The sequence below is a fragment of the Ovis aries genome, chromosome 1 (assembly GCF_016772045.2).
Source record: "Ovis aries strain OAR_USU_Benz2616 breed Rambouillet chromosome 1, ARS-UI_Ramb_v3.0, whole genome shotgun sequence".
Taxonomy (NCBI): Eukaryota; Metazoa; Chordata; class Mammalia; order Artiodactyla; family Bovidae; genus Ovis; species Ovis aries.
The window spans coordinates 109,457,412-109,465,666 of record NC_056054.1 but is presented as its reverse complement, the minus strand read 5'-3'; positions in this window follow the sequence as shown (position 1 = coordinate 109,465,666).

The following is an 8,255-nucleotide window of genomic DNA, read 5'->3' as shown; positions in this document are numbered from 1 at the left end:
AACACATGAAAAGATGCTCAACATCACTCATTATTAGAGAAATGCAAATCAAAACCACAATGAGGTACCACTTCACACCAGTCAGAATGGCTGCGATCCAAAAATCTGCAAGCAATAAATGCTGGCGAGGGTGTGGAGAAAAGGGAACCCTCCTACACTGTTGGTGGGAATGCAAACTAGTACAGCCACTATGGAAAACAGTGTGGAGATTCCTTAAAAAATTGCAAATAGAACTACCTTATGACCCAGCAATCCCACTTCTGGGCATACACACCGAGGAAACCAGAATTGAAAGAGACACATGTACCCCAATGTTCATCGCAGCACTGTTTATAATAGCCAGGACATGGAAACAACCTAGATGTCCATCAGCAGATGAATGGATAAGAAAGCGGTGGTACATATACACAATGGAGTATTACTCAGCCGTTAAAAAGAATTCATTTGAATCAGTTCTGATGAGATGGATGAAACTGGAGCCGATTATACTGAGTGAAGTAAGCCAGAAAGAAAAACACCAATACAGTATACTAACACATATATATGGAATTTAGGAAGATGGCAATGACGACCCTGTATGCAAGACAGGGAAAGAGACACAGATGTGTACAACGGACTTTTGGACTCAGAGGGAGAGGGAGAGGGTGGGATGATTTGGGAGAATGACATTCTAACATGTATACTATCATGTGAATTGAATCACCAGTCTATGTCTGACGCAGGATGCAGCATGCTTGGGGCTGGTGCATGGGGATGACCCAGAAAGATGTTATGGGGAGGGAGGTGGGAGGGGGGTTCATGTTTGGGAATGCATGTAAGAATTAAAGATTTTAAAATTTAAAAATAAAAACTAAAAAAAAAACAAACAAACAAAATAAATGGAGACACAAATGATCAAAGGTATAAAATTGTGTTCAATAGCACTAATCCTCAGGGAAACACAAGTCAACATGAAATGTTACCTGATTCCTCTTAGGATGGTTGTTAATCAAAACACAAATATAGTAAGTGTTGGTGAGGATATGAGAAATATTAACTCTGGAATATTGTTGACAGGAATATAAATTTATACAGGCATTATAGAAAGCAGTAATAAGCTCCTTATTGATGCTTTTGAACTGTGGTGTTGGAAAAGACTCTTGAGAGTTCTTGGACTACATGGAGATCAAACTAGTCAGTCCTAAAGGGAATCAGTCCTGAATATTCATTGGAAGGACTGATGCTGAAACTGAAGCTCCAATACTTTGGCCACATGATGCGAAGAACTGACTCGTTGGAAAAGACCTTGATGCTGGGAAAGATTGACGGTGGGAGGAGAAGGGGACGACAGAGGATGAGATGGTCAGATGGCATCACCAACTAGATGGACACGAGTTTGAGTAAGCTCTGGGAGTTGGTGATGGACAGGAAAGCCTGTTGTGCTGCAGTTAACGGGGTCACAAAGAGTCGGACATGACTGAGCCACTGAACTGAATAAACTTCCTCAATATATTAAAAATTAAAACTACCATATAAGCCAGCTATTATACCTCCATATAAAACTTACATAAAGGAATTTAAATCCCATGGTGGAAAAGATACCTGCACTCCTATGTTCATTGTGACATTATTCACGATAACTAAGATATGAATGTATCTGATATATGTACATGATATAAATGTCCATCAACAGAATAACCTACAAAGAAACTCTATACACATCCAGCAGAATATTATTCATCCTTAGAAAGAAGGAAATCCTACTATTTGTGGACAACATAATGGACTTGGAGGATACCATGCTAAGTGAAATAAGCCAGGCACAGAAAGATAAATACTTTATGACCTCACTTATATTTGGAATCCAAAATAATCAAATGTATAGAAACAGACTATAGAATGGTAGTTATAATAAGGGTATGTGGCAAAGGAGAAATGGAGAGATATCAAGGTGTATAAGTTTCAGTTATACAAGATAAGCTCTGGAGATCTAATGTACAGGACAGTGACTGTAGGTGAAAATACTGAACTTCATACTTGAAACTTACCAACAGGGTATATCTTAAGTTTTCTCACTAATACACAAACACACACACAAAGACACATGCACAAATGGTAATGGCAATTGTGTGAGCTTATGGATACTTAATTGACTTAATTGTTGTAATTATTAATATTTCACAATGTATACATACAGCAAATCATTAAATTGTATATAAATATACACAGTAAGAAAGAAAAGAAAATAGGTACTCAATTTTTCTGCAAAAACCTTCAGACTCCACCAGCAGTAGAAAGCCTTAAACACTAGAATGTGTTTAAAATTTTTAATAACAACAAATAAAAGTATGTGTTTTATTTATGAAAAATCTAGAACTCTACTCTCATGATCTGTGCATTATGCTGTATATAAGTACCTTGGCACTTCCCTGGTGGTACAGTGGATAAGAATCCACTTGCCAATGCAGGGGACATAGGTTTAATCCCTGGTCCAGGAAGATTTCACATGCCCTGGAGCAACTAAGCCCCTGCACCGCAACTACTGAGCCTGAGCTTTAAAGCCCACGAGTCATCAACGACTGAGCTTGTGTGTCACAACCACTGAAGACCATGCACCTAGAGCCTGTGCTCGTGACAATAGAAGCCTCTGCAATGAAGAATAGCTCCCTGCTCACTGCAACTAGAGAAAGCCTTCACCCAGCACAAACAAAAAATAAATTTTAAAAATAAAAAAATATTTTTAAAACATAAAGGATACCTCAATGTTTAAAAATATATTGACTTCATAATAAAAATTACATATAGTAAAATGACAAATCTTCTTGGATAATGACTTTATATTGAAAAAAGCATTTAAAATATTTATTTGGAAAAATATACATTATAAAATTATATCTATTTATGATTTTTTAAAGTGAAATATGAAGTTCAATGGTTTGATGAGTCATGATTTTCTGTTTATGACTATCATTAACTGAATACTTATTTCCATTTTAAAAGCAAGTATAGTTTAAATTAAGCATAAAATTTGATATGATAGTTCCTAAAATATGACATATGTGGTATGAAACAATCCCATTTTATTATAACCTCAGTTGTGTCTCAACTATCATTTTGCATATTTTCTCATTTTAAAAGCTTTTGTTATGAAATATAAGAAGAAACAAATCAGCAAAATAAGTGAACAAACCAGTCCAAACAAAAATAAACACAGAATAATGGTTACCAGATAGGTAGCAGCCAAAAGGAGGGAAAATGGGTAAATGGGAAGAACTGCATGGTGATGAATGGAAATTAAAATTGTGGTGGTTACCACACTATAGTGTATACAAAAGCAGACATAAAGTTGTGCACATAGAAGCTATGACAAACCAAGACAGTATGTCAAAAAGCAGAGATGTCACTTTGCCAACAAAGGTCATTATAGTCAAAACTATGGTTTTTCCAGTAGTCATGTATGGATGGGAGAGATAGACCATAAAGAAGGGAAAGCACTGAAGAACTGATGCTTATAAAATGTTTCAAATGATAATTATAATTGAAAATTCTATCATGATAGTATTTCTCAGAAGTTGAAAAGTTGAATATTAATGATAGACAATGAGTTTTTTGCAAGCCCAGTAAATTTCACATCATTGTTTTTAAAAATAACACAAAAAGGAAGTAAAGATACTGTTCTCCAATAAGCTGTTAAAAGTCACATTTAATGATAACCATTAGGCTATTAACGAAACATAGCTTAGAAGAAATTCAGAGCATTGAGCTATCTTTATTTATAAAAAATTGGAATGAAAATGATCCAAATCAATTTTGTTTCAGCAAAGAGAAATATTAGTCATCGATATGTTATGTAAATTTTCAAAGCATCACTTTTATTTAGGGATAATTTTATATCAAATTTTTATTTACATTTATTAACATTTCTCTCTTACCCAAAATATATTAAAATATTTTTAAAAAATCAACCTATAAACATTTTCATTGCAGAGAACTTTGATAAGATGATCAATTTAAAAGTTATAAGTGCATATGTAAAATAAAAATATGTTTATAGTTTATAAATATACATATACCAACAAAGTTCATAGAGTAAATAAAAGACACGTTTTAAATGTAAAAATGCAAGGAAACAAATTCTGCATTTAAATTCCATAAATATTTTTAAATGAGCTACAGAAGCATATAAAATATCAATATATGCAATATAAAAAAATTTCACATGGAGAGATTATTTGCCTACTCTTATAAAGAATGGACTACTCTCAATATAAAGGGCATTTCCCAAAGAGATATTTTAAATGACCTCAGACAGTGGGAAAAGGAGGCTAGTTTGGCATTTTTATGACAACTTGAGGGAATACAAAGTGAGTATTATCCATGCAGAAGCTTTCATGGTTAGATCACTGGACCTTTTTATCAGCTTGCCCAGATGTGTGGCAGATTCATGTCAATGTATGGCAAAACCAATACAGTATTGTAAAGTAAAAAAAAAAAAAAAGACTGAATGAGAGTAAAAAAAAAAAAAAAAGAAAAGCATTGCATTAAAGCTATAATGAAGTTGGGAATTAATTTTACTCTTTTTCTAGTTTCTGTACATAGAACTAGTGACGGATAAAATATTAATAAAATATTTGGGAACTCATTGTGGTACCTTCAAGTCCTGAAGTCCCTCGCCAATTCATATTCTCCTTTTCACTTATCAGAATCATTTATAGTTATCTGTTGAATTATTCCCAAGTTATTTGGTTGTATTTAGAGGGGAAAACAAATATATAACATTTAGTCTAAGATGTGAGTAAACTGAAACTTTAAAAATTTGCCAGGATGTTCACCAAAATTCCTATATATTTTGTCATTTTTATATCGACAACAGAAGTCGAATTACAGTTTTTCCAAATCATCACTAATACTAGTATGACCAATCATTTCTTAAAGACATTCTAATAGTTCTGTAGTAGAATTACAATGTGCTTTTAATTTATGCTTTCTAAAAACTCATAAAGCTTAGTATATTTTCAAATGATCCTTGATCATCCATATATATTCTTTAAAGGTTTTAAAACTATCTGTGTCACTATATCAATGTATATACATATCCATACAACTTTGGAAATATGATTACTTGACCAACTTTATGTAGTCATAACATCAGTGGAAGTATTAGACTACGAAAATATACTTTATTCCATCATGAATTAGAATACCAACATTTCTTATTTTGCAAGTGTTCTCAACACTTCTCCATGGCACCTTCTCCAGTCACTCTGGTCCATGTTCTCTTATTTTGTCTAACCACTGTTTGAGTTCTCAGCATACTGCAGCATAATTCACTCATGTTGGCTCTACCTTCATTCTAAAAATGAATCCCCCTAAAATCAAGTTCCTCTGCCAATTTATATTAACATCTCTATCCATAGTTTTATTCTCTTTCTTGCCCTGTGTTTGTTTTCCTGAAGACTTGGGAATATCAAAGAAACTGGAAGATTGTAATCAAGCAGGGCCATACAGGGCCTTCCCTCCCAGCATGTCCTCTGACTGCTTCTTATTTGTAGAAAAGCTTCCCCGAGTCACAAAAGATGGCTCAATTGTTGATAACTGGAATAATATGAACATGTAATACCAAAAATAACAATTATGTCAGGAGAACTCATAATAATTTAAACAATATACTAGCCACATGGCAGAGTCAGAGATTATTTACTCGCTCCCTGAAGGACATAGACAACAATGTCTGACATGCATTCCTGAGTTGTTTTACAGATATTAAAACTCCCACAATGTGGCAGAAGTTAATTGCATGATGACCATAAGCATGTAACTCCCAAACTGAATGGAGCCTGAGGATTAATTATGTTAACTTTCATGATATCACCCTGTCATCTCACCATCAAAATATCAGAGAATTGTTCATGAGCTGATCACATACTCTGCAACCCTCTCCCTCAATTTGGCTTTAAAAATTCTTATCTGAAATCCGTTGGGGAGTTCAGGTTTTTAAGCACAGCCACCCACACTCCTTGCTTGGCCTTGCAATAAATGCTGCACTTTCCTTCATCACACTAAAAGTCAGTTCACTGGCTTTACTGGGAATGGGTGAGCAGATTCAATTTGGGTATATAACATTTCTCACACCAAGGTATAAATCCTTGTAAGAGGATACTATTCCTTCGAATTTTCTAAGTTTTCCTATAGTACAGTTTTTAAACACTGTAAGCTCTTAGTCAATACTCCAGGAAGAAGTCAATGACTAGAAGAAAAACATTAGGAAAACATCTACTTATGTTTTATGGACTATGCCAAAGCCTTTGACTGTTTGGATCACAACAAACTGGAAAATTCTTCAAGAGATGGGACTACAAGACCAACTTACCCACCTCCTGAGAAATCTGTAAGCAAGTCAAGAAGCAACAGTTAGAACTGGACATGGAACAATGGAAAGGTTCCAAATTGGGACAGGAGTACATTAAGGATGTATATTGTCACCCTGCTTATTTTATATACATAGTACATCATGCGAGATGCCAAGCTGGATGAAGCACAGGCTGGGATCAAGATTGCTGGGAGAGATAACAATAACCTCAGATATGCAGATGACACCACCCTTATGGCAGAAAGCGAAGAAGAACTAAAGAGCCTCTTGATGAAAGTGTAATGGGAAAGTGAAAAAGCTGGCTTAAAACTCAGCTTTCAAAAAGCAAAGATCAGGGAATCTCATCCCATCACTTCATGGCAAATAGACGGGAAAACAATGGGAACAGTGACAGACTTTGTTTTCTTGGGCCCCAAATCACTGCAGATCATGAGTATAGCCATGAAATTAAAAGACACTTGCTTCTTGGAAGAAAAGCTATGAACGACACAGACAGTATAAGAAAGCAGAGACACAACTTTGCCAACAAAGTTCCGTTGAGTCAAAGCTATGGTTTTTCCAGTAGTCATGTGTGGATGTGAGAGCTGGACCCTAAAAAGAGCTGAGCCCTGAAGAAGATGTTTTTAAACTACGGTGTTGGAGAAAACTCTTGAGAGTCCCTTGGAGAGCAAGGAGATCAGATCAGTTAATCCTAAAGAAACTTAGTTAGTTCAGTCACTCAGTCGTGCCCGACTCTTTGCGACCCCATGAACTGCAGCGTGCCAGGCCTCCCTGTCCATCACCAACTCCCGGAGTTCACTCAAACTCATCCATCGAGTCAGTGATGCCATCCAGCCATCTCATCCTCTGTCGTCCCCTTCTCCTCCTGCCCACAATTCCTCCCAGCATCAGAATCTTTTCCAATGAGTCAACTCTTCGCATGAGGTAGCCAAATATTGGAGTTTCAGCTTTAGCATCAGTCCTTCCAATGAACACCCAGGACTGATCTCCTTTAGGATGAACTGGTTGGATCTTTTTACAGTCCAAGGGACTCGCAAGAGTCTTCTCCAACACCACAATTCAAAGCATCAATTCTTCAGTGCTCAGCTTTCTTCACAGTCCAACTCTCACTTCCATACATGACCACTGGAAAAACCATAGCCTTGACTAGACAGACCTTTGCTGGCAAAGTATTATCTCTGCTTTTTAATATGCTATCTAGGTTGGTCATAACTTTCCTTCCAAGGACTAAGTGTCTTTTAATTTCATGACTGCAATCACCATCTGCAGTGATTTTTGATCCCAAAAAAGTAAAGTCTGACATTGTTTCCAGTGTTTCCCCATCTATTTCCCATGAAGTGATGGGACCAGATGCCATGATCCTCATTTTCTGAATGTTAAGCTTCAAGCCAACTTTTTCACTCTCCTCTTTCACTTTCATCAAGAGGCTTTTGAGTTGCTCTTCACTCTCTGCCATAAGGGTGGTGTCATTTATATATCTAAGGTTATTGCTATTTCTCCCAGCAATCTTGATTTCAGCTTGTGCTTCTTCCAGTCCAGCATTTCTCATGATGTACTCTGCATATAAGTTAAATAAACAGGGTGACAATATACAGCCTTGACATACTCCTTTTCCTATTTGGAACCAGTCTGTCTTTCCATGTCCAGTTCTAACTTTGCTTCCTGACCTGCATATAGGTTTCCCATCTCTTTCAGAATTTTCCACAGTTTGTTGTGATCCACACAGTCAAAGGCTTTGTCAAAATCAATAAAACAGAAATATATATTTTTCTGGAACTCTCTTGCTTTTTCCATGATCCAGCAGATGTTGGCAATTTGATCTCTGGTTCCTCTGCCTTTTCTAAAACCGGCTTGATCATCTGGAATTTCACGGCTCACCTATTGCTGAAGTCTGGCTTGAAGAATT